Below are 19,208 nucleotides of genomic sequence, written 5' to 3' on the forward strand. Positions count from 1 at the left end.
TTTGCTAGTTTACATTTCTAGCCAGGGAATCTGACATTCAGTTGGCTTTGCTGTTTACAGCTTGGCTTTGTTTATCATATAGTAATGTCATTATTGATCATCACTCTCAGGTCCTTTTCGTCTCGAACCTATATAAAAAATTCGCCAAGCATTTTGTATTCATGAATAGAATTTTGGCACGGTATTGCATAACTGCACCTAGTTTACCTTGAAATCCATCTCTAGTGTCTCTTTCCATCAACCAGGTATTTAAATTTCTTCGAATTTTCTGGCAGTCTTTCATTGGATTGGCTGTTTCTAGTATCGTCGGCAAGTTTCTTTAAGGTTCTGTTGGTGAGTCTTGGCTGTAGGTGATGGAGAGTAACTGGTATGCCAGGCCTGAGCCTTGTGTAACTCCTCTGGACACGTGACGCCAGTCGGACGCTTTCCCATATAATACCAATCAATTTCCGTTCAGACAGCGAATCTGTCGGCCACGCGCCGATTTGATCACCACGCATGCCTTTTAGCTTCGACCTTGTACATCTATCTTGTATGTGGTACTTATCGAAGGCTGTACGAAAATACTAGTCTTTAACATCAAAGAGTATGTAGGAGTCCCAGCTATTATATATATATATATATATATATATATATATATATATATATATATATATATACCGGGGTCGACGTGCTGTCAGTGGATAAACCATGGAAAGTTTTGTGGGGCCTGGATGTGGAAAGGGAGCTGTGGTTTCGGTGCATTATACATGACATCTATAGAGACTGAGTGTGAATGAATGTGGCCTTTGTTGTCTTTTCCTAGCGCTACCTCGCGCGCGTGCGGGGGGAGGGTTGTCATTTCATGTGTGGCGGGGTGGCGACGGGAATGAATAAAGGCAGCAAGTATGAATTATGTACATGTGTTTTTATGTATATGTCTGTATATATATATATATATATATATATATATATATATATATATATATATATATATATATATATGTATTCCTTGAAATGTATAGGTATGTATATATGCGTGTGTGGACGTGTATATACATGTGTACGTGGGTGGGTTGGGCCATTCTTTCGTTTGTTTCCTTGCGCTACCTCGCTGACGCGGGAGACAGCGACAAAGTATAATAAATAAATGAATATATATATATGACGAAAGAATTCATTCTTCGATGAGTATAATCTGTCATTCAGACAAACATGTTGATTGATGGTCAGCAGGGGAAGAAAAATGATTACCGCAAGGGTAAGGATCGTGTTGGTGTATCGCGTTAGGTTGGTGGGTGGAATTACGTCGCAGCGGTGCATACAAGTCAGTCACCCCAGCCTGGGTGCACTTGCTTCTCTGTGGCTCGGGTCTTATCACATTGGTCAGGGTAAACATGTGGTGTGAGGACGCGCAGTTATTTACTGTTATTGTGTAAAAAGTTCCCCCCCTCAGCTGAAACCTGATTGTCCGAGATTATCGTGCTAAGTGAAAGCTCGTTTCATAATATCGTCTCTTTAAGCTGACACAGGCCCGCCCTTGAACTACACATTTAACTTTCACGCGTTACATATGTGTGTGTGTGTGTGTGATACTTGCTGGCGCATTCTCGAGCTCTGTTATTTTGGAAGAAAAATTGTTCTATGCCGTGAGATTAGTTAAAATCTTAATCTCACCTCTGTTCATATCCATTTGTATTTACAGAACATCATTCTCTTTGGTGGTCATTCTTTTTATCTGTATACACTTTTTCTTTCGTTGCTTTTGTTTTGAGGAGCAGATGTTCCCTGCAGAGGATTAGGCTATGTAATGTTTTGGCTTCATATTTACCGTATATCCTAGGTTAGCTCTTTCAGAGAGAAATATAGTGAACGCTGGCAACTGTACCGGAACAAAAACAAAGTAATAGGGACCGAGGCCATGGGCCGTGTGCACAGTGAGAGTGTATGTGATCTTGGAATTATCCTGAACGCCAGACGTTACTGAATTTATTTTCGGTTCTCGGCTACTATATCCTGACGGTGGACGCCATCATGACCTTAGAAGCTGATAGGCTGAATGCCTAGCCAACCAGCCAACCCGAGGAGCCAGTGTCGGACCTGAAAAACGAAAACGAGAATTTTGTAGTCCTCTAGAAAGGTATTCAATTTCAAGGAAAAGATTTTTTCTTGTCGAATGTATCCGCACAAAAACACTTGCTGTATGGCCAGATAATGTTTTGTTTTCGTTGGTTATTTTCAGGACTTCAGTTTAGTCTTTCTTCCGAAAATTGTATGACTTTAGAATGCTTAAAGTGTTAAGGTTGTGTATTCAGTCCACCGCAGTCTTAATATTCAGGGCGTTTTCAGATGTATTCTGTCAAACCTCCAGAACTACAAAGTCACGAAAAGTTATACGAAACTCTTTCGATACAGTATCTTAGTGGGTCTGAGAGGATGGCAGTAACTCACGAAAAGGCATATGTTGCAAATGTATCTACTTTTCAGCTCATGCATGTCCTTATTAGCACAAAAAAAAGGTTTAATCACATGATGACACGAATGGTATATATACCCAGAATTTTTTTTTCTACACGAAGATATGGGGATTCATGTGAGCCTATTTGTTCGCGTAGGTCCATGCGTAAAAGGTAGAGTAGTTGAGGTGTTTTTGTGGAGTATGTGGGGGCGATAGGTAGGTGGAGCGTTGTAGGTGGTGGTGGTGGTGGCGAAACAGCCGGCCAAATGCCTCTCGAGTGATAGCGGGGGAGGTGATTTCCTCTGATTTGTACCTGTGTCACTGGCAAGGTTATTGTGCACCCCCCCAATACTCATCCTGTGAGCGGGAGCGCAAAAAAAGATGGTGGTGGTGCCAGGGCAGCCTGTTTATTGCCTCTGCCACTTCATTCTTGCATACTAATGACTTGTTTGTTATGAGTCTGTTCTCACCTGGCTGTTGTGTGTCGTCCTTCCTTTGCATCTAGAGGCTCTTCCTTATCGAAGGTGCTCTACTGAATCTTATACTTCCTCCCTCCACCTTGCTTTACTGTACGATGGAGTGACTTTCTGTCCTTCCCTCTTGCACGCACACACACACACACACACACACACACACACACACACACACACACACACACACACACACACACACTCAAAACCCTACGAGGCCAAGGCGAATATGTGGATGACAGGGCAGTAAACCTGCCTGTTTATATGGTAATGTAAACATGAAATTCGTCTGCCTCTCAACTCGCAAACTTCCGTGTTTGTTAGCAGATCTCTCTCTCTCTCTCTCTCTCTCTCTCTCTCTCTCTCTCTCTCTCTCTCTCTCTCTCTCTCTCTCTCTCTCTCTCTCTCTCTCTCTCCACTAAGAAAACTATGGAATGTGTCCCAGGCAGCAGTTTGAGGGAATTAATGTCTGCCAGGCAGGAAGTTGGGGGAATTAAAAGAAATGTTCTAGGATTAGAATCTTCACAGTTTGTGAGAGTTATCACGTAGACACGGAGAATGGCTCGAACTGGTTCCGCACAAAAATACTGGAACCAAAGCCTGGATGTTAGGGACACGTGCAGACAATTCATGAGAGCAGTGACCAAAGTAGTACCTGTAGAACAGGATAGGAGGAGCAGCATCGCGGCGCACAGAATGGGGAAGACCGCAGAGAGGTGATGTCCAGAGAATTAATGAAACGAAAGACTTTTGAATCCGCTTTCGCTAAAACATGGAGGTGCACGGAGGACTGTCATATGTGAACTGCATATTATTAGGGCGAACAAAACCAATGGAGATACGGAATAGCTGCTCACAAGTAGAACCATTACGGCACCTTTACAACACACTCCCCAGCAGCTTCTGGGAAGCAAGTACGATAATGCTGGTCATGTAGGGTTGGCGGGATGTCTGATCATATGATTGAACTGCGGTGTTAGGAAATTGAACTGGGGGTAACGAGTGACGCTTAAGAGATACAGGCAGTCGTTGCGTTTCTGCACCATTGGATTTACCCAGCTTGCTTCCAGATTTCAAAGTGCTGCACAAGTCCAGATTAAGAAAGGAGTCGTGTTCAGTGCGAGAAAGAGAACCAGTATTAGAAAGATGGGGAGGAATCCTCAGCGTAAGAGTAAACGGGAAATAAGTTGATAGAACTTGTTATCTGTATGTATGGTCAGGTGCAGCTAATTACCGGCTGCTTTTTATATTTCCGCTCTCTGTAATGCCTCCTACCTAAGTCTGAGATGATCTGCAGACTCTTCTTTCATATCATTCCCACACACGAAAACTAACTGTTCCCAGCACAGAACACAGGGGTTCCTTATTCAACTTTAGCCCTGTCTGGGAGGTCACCTTTGATACTTTTTTTTCTTTCATTTTTCAGGTAATTTTCTATATCTCGTTAAAAAGACTTAATATAACACCAGCCTGGGATTCTAATATAACAGCTTGTACTGAAGCAATGTGGCAGTCATCCCTCGGCAATGTAAAAAATACGCCATCAAACCATCCTTGATGACTCCCTAACAAGACTTAGTACTTACCATCTCAACAGACGTCCCACTGAACCCACGTAGCCTGTCCTGTACGAGATCCTCTTAACCAAAAACGTAATCTGTTTTGTGATTATATTCTCATCTAGTCTGCGGACTGTTCTTGCCACTGATACGTCTTTAGGACGACATTCGTGCTAACTTTCTTTTCCACTCCTTTGTCACAGAATCTTCTTCCCGTTCATGGTCTGTGTTCATTGTCTAAGTACAGGTTGAGATACCGTGTGGTCCGCATCCCTTGTGATAGAACTGGTTTACTCGATATCCTGTCGTTTGATGACGTTCTCCTGCAGGGTGTCACGTTCAACCCATAACGGTAGTTACCAGGTTTAAAAGTCCATTAAGATAACTGCATTTTACAGCTTTACACTGAACATTTCACATATATTTTGTATCAGTAGCTGGTGTCGGGATCCTTCAGCTGGGACCTCATTTCAGGAATGGTCTTAGTGTTTAACCAGGAACTCTCCAAAGGCTCATTTGCAGCCCAAGGTTGCCTTCCCTCCAGTAGCAGGGAAATGTGGACTCCTTTGTAGTGAGAAGCTCCCTGTCGAGACTGTACACACAACCCAGTGATACCGCCGCAGCAGTGTTTTCAATGGCGGCATAACCTCAAAGGCTCAGTCCGCTGTTCTTATCGCCACCTCGCTGACGCGGGAAATGGCGAATATATATATATATATATATATATATATATATATATATATATATATATATATATATATATATATATATCAGTATATTATAAGCTCGCGCGCATTAGTAGATGTTCTGGGATAGATGAAGATTTGTGTGGACTGAGTCGGCTCGCTTGCCAGACGTAAGAGGAAAGCAACGTCTGGCGTATGGGAGGCGCGTCCTCCCACCATCGTCTCTGGGCGTCTGGGAGTCGCCGCCCAGCCAGATTATAAGATTCTCTCCAATCCGTTTCTGATTTGAACTCGCCGTAGTTTATGGTCCCGTATGACTTGTTTTGCTTAGTTCTTCACACTAGGCGCCTGTCGATCTGATGGTCACTCTCAGCTGTGTACACTTACGCACTTACATAATCGGCCTTGTGCAGGATAACGTTCATAAAAAAATTTCATGTATTCCAGTCCGTAACTATCCTGACGTTGAATAATGTGATTAGGGTCGACAAAGGGATGGGAAATATGTTAAAATAGAGTGAGACTGAAACAGGTTTAACCCATTGCAGTTTACTGACAATATTGATTCGCATTTTCATATATTTTGTTTTGAGTATAGCGTTGTGATGTTAACATGCATAAACTTCCACTCTAGTGGTGCACATAAATACACTCGTACGAATAAACACACACACACACACACACACACACACACACACACGCACACACACACACACACACGTACGTAAACGTGAGAATGGAATAAAGTGTTTTAGAACTGGTACGTAATAAATTCTGGACCAGCGCAAGGCAGGGTTCGCGTTAGCGTGGCTTTTGAGAAGATTGCCTCGGGTGCACCGTCTGTTTACCTGGGGGTTGTGAGAAACGGTTGTGCTCGGCAGGTGGTCCGTTGTGCCCTCACCTCCCCCCACCCACCACACACACACACACACACACACACACACACACACACACACACACACACACACACACTCTTGGTGGTCCCCGCCACCCTTACACTAGGTGGCTTTTGTCTCGCGTATATCTCTTGGTTTTTACAACTACTTACCCCCCTCCCCCCCCCACCATGTTCTCTATTACTTTTGCTCCCCGTGTTTTCTATCACTCTTACCCCGTGTCTTTAGCTCTCCATTCCTCTTGCTCCCCGTGGTCTCTGTCACTCATATTCCCATTGTTCTCCATCACTTGTACTCTGCGTGGTGTCTTGCCTCTTTCTCCCCGTGGTCTTATTTACTCTTATTCTCCGTGGTCTCTTTCACGTATTCCCCGTGGTCTCTATTGCTCCTACTCCCCGTGGTCTCAGCCACTCTTACCCCCTGTGGTCTCTGTTACTCCCCGTGGTCTCTTATGTGTACCTCCCGCGGTCTGTGCCACCCATACTCGTGACGTTCTCTGCCATTCCCACTCAATGATTTCTGCTATTGGACATCCCTGATTTTTTGACCCTTTTACCGGCGGTGATTTTTTTTTTTTTTTTTTATACTTTGTCGCTGTCTCCCGCGTTTGCGAGGTAGCGCAAGGAAACAGACGAAAGAAATGGCCCCCCCCCCCATACACATGTACATACACACGTCCACACACGCAAATATACATACCTACACAGCTTTCCATGGTTTACCCCAGATGCTTCACATGCCTTGCTTCAATCCACTGACAGCACGTCAACCCCTGTATACCACATGACTCCAATTCACTCTATTTCTTGCCCTCCTTTCACCCTCCTGCATGTTCAGGCCCCGATCACACAAAATCTTTTTCACTCCATCTTTCCACCTCCAATTTGGTCTCCCTCTTCTCCTCGTTCCCTCCACCTCCGACACATATATCCTCTTGGTCAATCTCTCCTCACTCATTCTCTCCATGTGCCCAAACCATTTCAAAACACCCTCTTCTGCTCTCTCAACCACGCTCTTTTTATTTCCACACATCTCTCTTACCCTTACGTTACTTACTCGATCAAACCACCTCACACCACACATTGTCCTCAAACATCTCATTTCCAGCACATCCATCCTCCTGCGCACATCTCTATCCATAGCCCACGCCTCGCAACCATACAACATTGTTGGAACCACTATTCCCTCAAACATACCCATTTTTGCTTTCCGAGATAATGTTCTCGACTTCCACACATTTTTCAAGGCTCCCAAAATTTTCGCCCCCTCCCCCACCCTATGATCCACTTCCGCTTCCATGGTTCCATCCGCTGACAGATCCACTCCCAGATATCTAAAACACTTCACTTCCTCCAGTTTTTCTCCATTCAAACTCACCTCCCAATTGACTTGACCCTCACCCCTACTGTACCTAATAACCTTGCTCTTATTCACATTTACTCTCAACTTTCTTCTTCCACACACTTTACCAAACTCAGTCACCAGCTTCTGCAGTTTCTCACATGAATCAGCCACCAGCGCTGTATCATCAGCGAACAACAACTGACTCACTTCCCATTACTACCTCTGTCACTCCTGTCTCCCTCCCACTTCTTTATAATAGGTTAATTAGAGGAGAGGAAGAAGAGGTAGGGCAGAGAAACGGAGAATTTGAAATGATCTCTCTCTCTCTCTCTCTCTCTCTCTCTCTCTCTCTCTCTCTCTCTCTCTCTGACGCTATTTGGTCATTCTTACTCTCTCCTCTCAGTCACTCATACTCACATGTATCGTCGCCTCTGCCACTCGCTGTCCTTTTTCTGCTGTCGAAGTTCGAGTTGTGTCCTTGTCGTGTGTAATTCTATGTTGATTTTATCTTCTTTGTCGTTAGTATACATCTTGTTATAGTCTGCCCAGTGTGTTTCTGTATTTTAAGCCTTCAATAATTTCATCTCGTCTCAAGATTTTAGGAACTTGTGTGTATAGTGGCTGCTTTCGTTATTCTTTGCTGTAAGCCCTATTTTTTTCCGTAGCGTTCGATGTGTTTTTGTTTTATCTTGTCAGTATATTTTTTTTTATTTCAAAGTTCACATCCTTCCTGACCCTTTTCTAAATGAGCCTCACTGTGGTCATAACCATTTCTTTCATAAACTCCTCTATATTTCTTTACTCCACTGTTAATCATTTCTCGTACGAAGTTGTATGATCTTTTTAACTGTTACCCTTGTAGAGTTCACCGTTTTCTTCAGCGTTCATATCCCTGCCGTTGAGGACGGTGGTCGTCCAGGAGCCAGAGAGACGCTAAATCGAAGGAACTATTAGTAGTCTTCTGCTGTACCTCTGGCTGCTAGCACAAGATCCCCAGGGTGATCATGGTCTGGCTGATCGCATTTGTTCCCAGTCTCTAGTGGCCTTTAAGTAAATGGATTTACCTTCCCGTAAACAGACGGCAATATCTTTGCTAGGATGGTTACCGCTGCAATTGAGAGAATTCCTCCTTCAGGTGGTGGTTATAGTGGTACTACACCTTTTGTTTTGATGGTTGGTGATACCGTTAGACCTCCATTGTTCAGGACGTCGGACTTTGCTGCCAGTCGACACCGCCCCGATGGTACTTTAGTCGTGTGGTGTTATTTCATTTTTTACCGGTTGCAGTTACGTATTCTAAGGTGTCAACGCATCTCTGTGGAGTGAGATGCCTGGTGGCTTCCACACTTCCTTGGCAGCGTGTGTGGGTTGAGTAAGAGTACCCTTGATGTGTCACAAGGTCTGTAGAACACATATTTCATCTGGGCTCTCGGGTGGAATAATCCAAGACAGCGAGACTCTGGAGTGTGACTATTTCATATAGGTTTTATACCATGTACATTAGATAATGTCTCTGATATATTGGCTAGCATATATATATATATATATATATATATATATATATATATATATATATATATATATATATATATATATATGATTTTATTATATACCATAATTATTAGAAGACCTGGTTTCCATGATGGATATCCGGCTGGTTTGTGACGCTGTGTGATAAACCTCGTGGTACGATATATAAAGAATATTAAAGAAAGGAATTCACACAGCAACAGACCACTGGGGTCCTTTCGAGGCTGATTGTGTTCGTGGAAGAGATGAGGGACTGACAGATTAGTGTTTAAGTGCAGAAAGGCATACGGAAATTTTAAAGAAAAATATCTGCCACCTCTCGTGTAACTTGGGACTTGCAGCGAAGTATTCATCATGTCAATACTGAAACGTGTCCACGGTGCTGCTTCAGCTGCTCTGATTAGAAAGCCTTTCAATATTCTAACAATCTTGTTGAGGAAAAAGCACGTCTTTTCATTCGACGTAAAATATTTTTCCACGAGTTTGTATTCAGTACTGCGTGTAAAATCAGACACATCAGGCCTAAATAGCTTGTTAGATCGAGATTATCAAAGCCTATGATAGTTTTGTTTCCTGATATTGAATCGTATCTTAATCTCTATCGTATGCTACATAAGTTCAAGTTGTTTATCAGTCTCTCATTGGATTTATTTCTCGGTCTGGTAATCGTCTTGGCTGCTCACCGTTTCACTTTCTCCCTTTTATGTCTTTCCCCAGAAAGATGACCTAAATTCAACACAACATTGAACGTGGTGACACACCAATGAATTGTAAAAGGATGAGGCTAATTTTCTTAGGCTTAATTCCAGAGCCCTGCCTATGAATCCGAGGATTGTATTTGCTCATTTGACTTCTTTGGTCCGCTTACTGAAGTGTACGTCACCAGGGACTATTACATCAAGGGCTTTTCCTCTTTTCCTTTCTGTTGTTGAACAGAATTCATACTGTAGTTTGCCTTCTCGTTTGTACTGTCGATATGTAAAAGTTTGCACGTATCGGTACCAGATTTCATGTGCCACCTGTAAGCCTAGTCCACGAGTTTGTCTAGATAGATGACATTAACTGCTTTCGACAAGTGTTGATTATATCAATAGAGAAATCATGCAGATTTGTTTGACGAATTATTTCGTGGATAAAAAAAAAAGACCATGCTGATAATCGTTTACTGGGTGATGACATATTTTGTATGATATTGGTTTCCATAAGTTTACCAACTACAGACGTTAAGGTAATTGGACGGTGATTTCTGAGAAGGAATATTTTTTTTTTTTTTTTACTAGTCTTACACTGGCAAATTTCCTGTCGTCTACAACGTTCCCCATAGCAAGTGATTTATTGAAAAGGATTGTTAGTGGCTTAACATTATCATTATTATTGTTTTTATTATTATTATTATTATTATTATTATTATTATTATTATTATTATTATTAATATTGAGTTTCATTTTCTTTGGATAAAACTTATCAGGTTTGGCCGTTTTATTTACTTTTATTCCATATATCGGTGATAGTATATCTGAAACTTCTTTGTCAATATGTCGAAGAACATTTTCCACTCTTAGCACTGTTTTAAGTTTGAGCACTACTGCAGACCCAACACTTCACACAGTTCGCCGTAACCTGTCGTAATATATCAGGACAGAAGAATGGAAACTGTATAGGGTAAATGGCTGATTAAGGGAGTCCGCTTCCCATTGAGCGACTGCGCAACTTTACCAAATATTTCCAAACCCACAAGAAACTGATTCGTGTCTTTATTACCCATAATCACGTGCCTCTTGTTAGTCTTAGGAATGGGACACGAGCGGCGGCCCTGAGTATCGTTTATATTGATTGCTTAGCCATCAGGCGGGCGGTAGGTGGGACGCTGGGGGTCCCCGGCCCACCACGACAGCGGCTGGAACCACACCACACAGCCACCTCCTTGACTTGAGGTGTAGTTTCTTTTTATTTTTCATAATTCTTATAGTGCAGTGTTACTGCTTTATATTCGTTTTTCTTGCTGATAGCATAATGGTAATAGATTATTATTATCATTATTGTCAATATTATTATTATTATTATTATTATTATTATTATTAATGATAATATTATTATTATTATTAAAGTAGTAGTAGTAGTACTCTTATCCCTAATCAGTTTTATTCTTCCTGCGCCTGTCTTATAAGATATTGCTGATAGACGGATTATTACAGTAAGTTGCTGTTTAACCGAGAAATATAACTACGTTAATGTTGCTACAGTTATAGTAAAGTAAGAGGCATAATGGGGGTTAAAGGTGGCGGAATACCAGCCGAGCTCCTGTTGAATCGTTTGCATGCAGGGTCAGCCTGGGGACCATGCACGACCACACACGTGGCTCCTGCTGACCCGCTTGCATGCAGGGGTCAGCCTGGGGACCATGCACAGCCACATATACCTTAGTCATATATACATAACTAGACATATATTAGTGAGGGATGATATTTTGCCATCTAAACTGTGGTCTCGCAAATACATTTAAACAGAATGCCATCGTTCCAGACCATCATATGAACGCTTTAGTGGGAGCTGCGTGAGCAGGTTGTGCCCCTCCAGCCTGAATTAAACAGTTGTGTCAATCCCATTGAGAGGTTGTGGTCTGGAAGGGGTGGGAGGCGAGGATAACTGTGAGCGTGTCTCTACCTATCGTTGTTTTCTTGGCCAATTGTTTATCATTCTGTTTGGGACTTCAAGGCCTACAGACGTAGAATTAGATTACATTAGGCGAGGCAAAACTTAAAGGTCCTGACTGGATGATATCCCATAACTGGAACGCTGATGCCTGAACCGGAGTGGCGCCTTTCCCATGGGAGGTCAATAACACGGTGGCTTCTCCTCTTTGACTGGGAGGCACACGCCAGGTGCAGACCATATGTTGACGTTAAGACCTCACATTATCTCGCTGTTATAGTCGAAGGATCATCACGTGGTAGAGTCATGTCCTTCTAAGCCTGTTGAGTTTTACAGTTTGTCCAAATAGTATGTCAGCTGAACTGATGTCAGCTGATGTATGGGTGACTCCCACCATATGATGAACTTCGGGTCGGGGGGCGATGGTAGGCTGCAAGAGGTTGCGTGATTACGCCCCGCACACGTTAAAGTAGTGCTTCGGTTTTTCCCCTTAGTCTTCCAGCAGACGAAATATCACGGTCTACAGTAGACCGGGGAAGTTTACGAGATTTTTACAGGCAGCAAATGTTGACGAAGCCAATTACCAGCTGATGATTGGGTTTCACAAGTACTTCACATCTGGAGTTGGAGTTTTACGTTAAAAGTTTGATATATGGAAGAAAATGTATAATTGTAGTGTGTGTGTATGTGTGTTGGGGGGGTGAGTTATCCTGCCGCTGGCAGCCATGGTGGCCTGCGAGGGGTGGGTTTTGTCAATATCCACGTGCAGCAGATAGTCAGTGGAACCACCTTCCCGAGGGTGGTCGTACGAGACCGTCTCCGGTGGTGTGTCTGTGTGTGTGTGTGTGTTTGTTGTGTGAGTGGTGCTGCTGCTGCTGCTGCCTCATGTTACCTGCACCCGTGGCGGCCGCACCACAGCTACGGCTCCTCTTCTGCCGTTGCTCACCAGACATGGAAGTACTGTCGCCCCATTGGCGAATAATTTTCAATTTTAGCTGATGTTTTGGAGAGTAATGTTCTTGGTGTTAGGCCATGTGAAGTGGGGAGAGGGGGAGTTTCCTCTTGCATCTGCTGTGGCCCAGTAACTAGGAAGTTAGGAGCTGTGTGACTAAATCCTCGCCAACAGCACTCAGAAACCACAGCAGCTGTTAAAGTTGGTCGCTACCATTCAATAACTAAACTTTCCTTTAATGATAAAAAATCTTGTATCAGTGTACCCAGTGTTACCATTATTAGGTTCGTGTTCCATTGTAATGTGACGTTAATAATAGCTGTGCAGATTATACAAATTAATTGTTTAGGAAATCTGATTACATGTGTTCTTTAGTTGTATAATTATTGTAGGTCACAATAGGATCTCTCCTTGGTATATTTACTGTGCCACAAACAGAGGACCAGGTGAGGTGAGGTGTGGCAGGTCACCTGAGCAGCTGCTCCGCCTCCTGGGGAAAAGGTGAAATATCTTAAACTCTTTTGAGCGCGAAAGTACGACCCTTGAACACGACAACCTGACCCTTGACTGCGACGATACGACCTTTTGGGTATAATGGCTTGGTTTATGGCCTCTCCTCGAAGAGCCAGGCCAAAGATCAGTCCATTACAGCTAAGGGTCGTATTGGCGTGCTCAAGGGTCGTACCACCGTGGCCATGGGTCGCACTGTCACTGCTTACGTGATTGATAATGCAAATGAAAAACGTATCTGTAACTTAGATTGGTGTGTTGTGCATACGTAACCAGTGGATGGTATCTGGGAAGGCAAGGCTTCTCTGGTCTGTCTTGGTGCTGGATTATATCTTCAGTGACCTTTGAAGCATACGGCTTTAGACACCAAATTTTAATATGCTTCCTCCTGCTTCATATGACCTTGAGATTTACAGTCAAACAGTGGACAGAATCATTCATCTCTGTCCATGGTGAGTGTGTGGTAGTTTGACCAGGTTCGGAACGTCTTCAAGGGCCTCCATCCTGTCCTAACTCTGTCCAAAGTTTGAAGATTAGGGTAGGGAGCGTCCGTCTAACGCCCAAGTTTTGAAAATATCTTTTTATCCTCTTCCGTGCACTTAGCTGGGCCTTGGATGTGTGCGGTGTTGGAGGACTGTGGTGGTGATATTGCTGCTCTCAGTCGCTGGAAATGATTTTAGGGAGGACGAGCAGTGTCCCAGATTATCCCCTTACATAGCAGTAATGCAGTATCAGTGCCTCACTTCTCCGTTCTCTGTAATTAGTTAGTTTTCCCCCTTTTCCTAAATACGATTATTAATGTCAGATTCCATAACTTACTGTTCTGTTTTCCTCTTCATCTGATTCGTACATCATACGATAACTAGTAATATTTACCTGTGTTATTCATGCATGTTTAAATGTTTTGCAACTCTTTTCTAATGTTCCTTGCTGAAGTGAATGATTGTGACTAACAAGTGGAGGGGTGTCGATCAGACGGTTGTGACCAGTTGGTGGAGGGTCGTCGTTCAAATGGTTGTGACCAGCTGGTGCAGGGGGAAGGAGGCGTTCCAACAGCAGACACGAAAGACAAGACTCAGGTTTAAAAGCATTCCAACAGCAGACACGAAAGACAAGACTCAGGTTTCAAAGCATTCCAACAGCAGACGCGAAAGACAAGACTCAGGTTTAAAAGCATTCCAACAGCAGACACGAAAGACAAGACTCAGGTTTCAAAGCATTCCAACAGCAGACGCGAAAGACAAGACTCAGGTTTAAAAGCATGTCTATTTTGGTTTAAAAGCATGTCTATTTTGAAACGTCATGTGTGTTGTAAGTCGCTCCTCGCATCGGTGTAAGAAACATAGCAACCCAAATGAACAGCAGTTTTTCGACACAGGTATCAGAAGTAAGGACCTTTTCTTACCCTCATTTGATCCACCTCATACTTGTTTGTGCAAGAATTATGGTTGAGGCTAATCCCAGATGTTGGTGGGATGACCAATAACAGACACCTATAAGTCAAACGCTCGACCCTCAACATTCGGTTCCCGAGTCTGTACTGTAGTAACGTAGGAAATGACGTACTACGGTAAGGTTAGTGTTAAGTTCTTAGGACGCGGCGGTACGACCGCCCGAGCACGGCTGTGCGACCCCTAGAAATGACCCTCAGGTTTCCGGCTTTTATGCCCAAGCGTCCTACCATAGTGCTCCAGGGGATTGAGTAAGGGATTTCCAAGAGCTCTTATTGTTGACAACCACGACTGTACTTATTATGTTACGCTGAGATATAATAACGGTCCGGGTTGTGAGGCCCGAGCGTCTGCTGTTCGCTAACATTCTGTGCTGGACTTGACAGTAAGGGCTAAGCGCCTAGTGTTCGCTAACTTTGCCGGGCTTAACTATGATGACCAGGCGCTTCCTGTTCGCTAACACCTTATGTTGGACTTGACGGTAATGACCGGACACCTACTGTTCGCTAACATCCTTAACTGGACTTAGCAGCAATGACCGGACTCTTGCTGTTCACTAATATACTCTTTTGGACCTTACAATAAGGACTGGGCGCCTACTGTTCGCTAACGTCCTGTGTTGGCGTAAACAGGAAGGAGCGGACGCCTGCTGCCCGCATATAATCTTAGCTGGATTTGGCATCAAATCTGCACAGTATCCCTCTCGAAACCACACCCAGACAGATTCAGTATTAACGATTTCAAAACGTATATATTGCTGCAGAAACCGATCACTGCTGTTATGTTTGTGTATGTCCCACGACGACCTGGCCTGTATGTTGTCATCCCCACAGATCTGTCTGTCTGTTTGTCTGTTTTCGGACAAGTTCTTGCTAGCATGATGACTGGAAAACATGACGTGGTAGGTTCTTGTCACGCATACCATAGGTACCTCCCTCCTGTGTAGCTGGCATGTGGTTCTGATTTTGAGGAGGGTGGAGTTGTTGAACCTGATTTTATTTCCCAACCGCTGTAACTTAGGAATACTGAATGATAGAAACCATTTATATACGAAAAGACAGATATCATGGCATACAAATTTTTGCATTTATTTAGGCTAATATTTAACTTTTAACTCGCGGCGAACCGTTAGACGTGGTATTGTGGCGATGTGGTGGTGGTGTGGTGTGTTATTAGTATTGTTATAATGGTAACATGTTAGTGTATTTACTGTTTCTGTGTTACGGGGAGAGAGGTTTACTCTTGTGTTGCCTCATCTCGCCTTGTATGATTATATGTACCATTTCTTTGCTCCTGTGTATGTATACGCACATGCAACACCTCAAATTAGATACCCATTTGTCGACCAGCTCCGAGGGGAGGATGCACATCTGGGTTGGCTGCTTTGTTCAGCTGCCGCACTCACGATTCGAAGCCAGGCCTGCCCAACCCTGGGCGAACCGTGCTAACTCATGGTCAGTAACGCTAACCACTACACCACAGAGGCTCCTGTGCTGTGGTTAAGACGGTGGTGTGATATGATACATGGACGCTGTTGTGGTGTGGTTTGGTAGTAAATCGATGTTTTAATGTGTTTGTGGTGTGGTGGAGTGGTATTTGAAGCTGTGGTGGAGAGGTGGTGTGGTGGAGCGTTGGTGTTGTGAAATGGTGACAAGAGTGATGGTGTTGTGGAGCCACGGTGGTGTAGCGGAGTGGTGATGTGGTGTGAAGTGGTGGTGAGGTGGTGTGGTGGAGCGGTGGTGAGGTGGAGCGGGGTGAGGTGGTGGAGACTTTGTTCGATGTTTGTGCTGTGAATGTGGCAGGAGGATGTCGCCAGCCACCCAGCCTGCAAGCCGGGTGGGGCGTACCTGTGCTGCACAACGGTATACTAAATGTGCAGCACTATGGTACACCATCTGTCATGTACCATGGTACAATAGCTGTGCTGTACTACGTTACACTAGCTATTCTAAGCTACTGTACACTAGCTGTTCTTAATTACGGTACACTACCTGCGCTGCAATACGGTACACTACCTGTGCTGTACCACGGTACATTATATTTGCTGTACTATGGTACACTACCTGTTCTGGAGTACGGTACACCACTAGTGCTACTCTGTGGTACACTACGGTGCACCTTCCTCCTCCAGCTAACGTGCTGGTGGAGTCTCGACTCATTACTATGTAAATACATACATCAACTTCCTCCTCAAGTTAATATGTAATTTTTCCTCCCGTACGCCTGTCTTTATCTTCAGTCTTATGAAAATATAATCACCTTTGTTAGGAAAACAGGTCGTTATTTTTGTCGTGGGAGAAGATGCAATTATCTTGGTCATTATGTCGGAAAATCCGTCTCAAAATAACTCCATTCTTGTGTTTTCTGAGCAGCGCTCTGGAGCGTTAAACCCGCCCGTGATGGTGGTGGCAGGACCGAATTGAAATTGTGGTAGTGACACAAACCAGGGATACGTGAGGCGCCCCGCCCCCCCCCAAACACACACACACACACACACACAGCGGTGGTGCTCAGCTGCACTTCGTGTGCTCAGGGGCGGCCCTGGGAAACGAAATTGATGTAGGCGTCTGTCGTAAATTAGGCGTCGAAAGTTGTTGTGTGTCGAGACTCAGTAAAAGGTTGTGGCCCAGTGGCTTCCAAGTGTACGAATATCTCGTCCGGGTTGTTATAACTGTGTTGGGGGAAGTGGAGTTTAATAACGAAGAGCATAGAGCTAGAATCATACAAATGCAAACGAGCAGAATCTGTTCAGACCCCCTCCCTAACTCTCTCTAGGGTTCGAGAGTTACGTCAGGTTTCAGTGTTGTGGCTGGAACGCACCAGTGACAGTTGTTTATTGGTGTTTGTTTGTTTAGCATCATGAGCTGTCAAGAATATTTTTGGATGCTTTCTTTTATGAAGCTCGTGAATTTAGTTCTCTATGATTGTTTTATAAATCATTTTCATACCTACAAGAAATTATTCAAGAGGATATCCATACGTATTGTCACCTGAGAACTGTGAAAACTGAGTTCCTTTCAGCGCACACTTCACAGGGCACAGCTGCAGCCAGTGAACGGAGGCAGATGTTAACAGTGATACCAGGTTGAAATAACAGTAAAAATGAGGCAAATGTCGGGTCCTAGATGAAATGTTGTGAGGTTTTCATCGGGTCTGTTATTTCTTAGATGTCATTTTCTTTGTCTCCCCTCTTCATTACCCTGCGTACTCTCGAGTTGTTCATTCGCTGTATGTGCGTTCACTTTTCATCAAAGTCCATTCCTCAGGTATGTTATCGTTCCATGAACTGCGACAAATCAAGTAACATGATCTTCGTCGATATTCGTTCTAGCCAATCGTCGCCTCCATAAGGTAGAACTTTAACCTCGTTGTCAAGGTCGTGCTCAAAGGATCCTACCGTTTTGCTCAAGATTAGCAATTTTGTGCTCAAAAGTTCACACTGTCATGCTTAAGGATCGTTCCATCGTGCTTCAAGGACGGTACCGTCGTGGTCAGGTATTGTGCCGTCGTGGTCAAGTAATGTACCGTCGAGGCCAAGTATTGTACCATCGCGGTCAAGTATTGTACCGTCGTGGTCAGGTATTGTGCCGTCGTGGTCAAGTAATGTACCGTCGAGGCCAAGTACTGTACCGTCGCGGTCAAGTATTGTGCCGTCGAGGCCAAGTATTGTGCCGTCGAGGCCAAGTATTGTACCGTCGCGGTCAAGTATTGTGCCGTCGAGGCCAAGTATTGTGCCGTCGAGGCCAAGTATTGTGCCGTCGCGGTCAAGTATTGTGCCGTCGAGGCCAAGTATTGTGCCGTCGAGGCCAAGTATTGTACCGTCGCGGTCAAGTATTGTACCCTCGTGGTCAAGTATTGTGCCGGCGTGGCCAAGTAATGTACCGTCGAGGCCAAGTATTGTACCATCGCGGTCAAGTATTGTACCGTCGTGGTCAGGTATTGTGCCGTCGTGGTCAAGTAATGTACCGTCGAGGCCAAGTATTGTACCGTCGCGGTCCAGTATTGTACCGTCGCGGTCAAGTATTGTACCGTCGTGGTCAAGTATTGTGCCGTCGTAGCCAAGTAATGTACCGTCGAGGCCAAGTATTGTACCTTCGTGGTCAAGTATTGTCCCGTCGTGACCAAGTAATGTACCGTCGTGGTCAAGTATGTGTTAATAAAATTGGTCCTTTCAGTCGGTAAGACCAGCAAGACGCATGTCACAGACTCAGGAACAGACCCATACCTGTACTGGCAGGTGTCGTGCGTACCTGTACTGGGAGGTGTATTGTGTACATGTACCGGGAGGTGTATTGTGTACCTGCTTTAGTGTAATACCCACATATACAGGGAGGTGGACGATGTACCTGTACCGGGAGGTGTACTGTGTACCTGCTTCAGTGTAATACCCACATACACAGAGAGGTGGACGGTGTACCTGTACCGGGAGGTGTACTGTGTACCTGCTTCAGTGTAATACCCACATATACAGGGAGGTGGACGATGTACCTGTACCGGGAGGTGTAGTGTGTACTTGTACTGGGAGGTGTGATTTACACCCATACTGGGAGCTGTGATATGCACCCGTACTTGTAGGATTGGAGTAAACTTGTACCGGGCCAAGATGCTGTTATTACGGCACCGGTTCTCCCCTGATGACACACACACACACACACACACACACACACACACACACACACTTTTACAGTACAAAAGTGGTGGACGAGTGGAACAGATTGACC

General features: G+C 44.3%; 1 protein-coding gene across 9 annotated transcripts in view; it reads left to right on the top strand.

Moving 5' to 3' along the window:
* The window catches only part of Pde11 (Phosphodiesterase 11), a 1,275,799-nt gene that overhangs the window by 863,083 nt on the left and 393,508 nt on the right, over positions 1 to 19,208 (top strand). For 2 of the 9 annotated variants that reach the window (XM_071695061.1, XM_071695100.1), the window contains exon 1: positions 12,352 to 12,399. The exons of the other annotated variants lie outside the window; for them this stretch is intronic. The gene's annotated coding sequence lies outside the window, so the exon portion shown is untranslated. Of the gene's footprint in view, positions 1 to 12,351; positions 12,400 to 19,208 lie in introns of those variants that run through there. 9 annotated transcript variants of the gene reach the window in all.

The sequence above is a fragment of the Panulirus ornatus genome, chromosome 4 (assembly GCF_036320965.1).
Source record: "Panulirus ornatus isolate Po-2019 chromosome 4, ASM3632096v1, whole genome shotgun sequence".
In the NCBI taxonomy this organism is placed as follows: domain Eukaryota; kingdom Metazoa; phylum Arthropoda; class Malacostraca; order Decapoda; family Palinuridae; genus Panulirus; species Panulirus ornatus.